The sequence below is a fragment of the Brassica oleracea genome, chromosome C1 (genome assembly GCF_000695525.1).
Source record: "Brassica oleracea var. oleracea cultivar TO1000 chromosome C1, BOL, whole genome shotgun sequence".
In the NCBI taxonomy this organism is placed as follows: domain Eukaryota; kingdom Viridiplantae; phylum Streptophyta; class Magnoliopsida; order Brassicales; family Brassicaceae; genus Brassica; species Brassica oleracea.
In genome coordinates, this window is record NC_027748.1 from 17,734,049 (window position 1) to 17,734,420 (window position 372).

Below are 372 nucleotides of genomic sequence, written 5' to 3' on the forward strand. Positions count from 1 at the left end.
AGACGACTTAATTATAAGTCTTCCAAGACTTCCAGTTTTATGTTCACCTTTTCCTCAATCAATCACTCGACAGTAAGAGATATAACTTACCGGTGGCGGAGTTCAACGAGACGCCTATGAGAAAATGCACGCTAGGGTTTTCTCTCGGATCTTAAATAGAGGAAGCGGCTGTGAGAACGGTGGTGAGAACGACAGTGATAACGGTGGTGAGAACGACAGTGATAACAGCGGAGAGATAACCGGAGGTGAGAACGATGAGAACGATGGATTAGAGAGAATCGACGGAAATCTCCTTCGAAATCGCCTTTGAGAGAAACGGCTTTAGGGTTTTCTGATTTTCGATAAACAGTGAAAAAAATACCTTATATATGA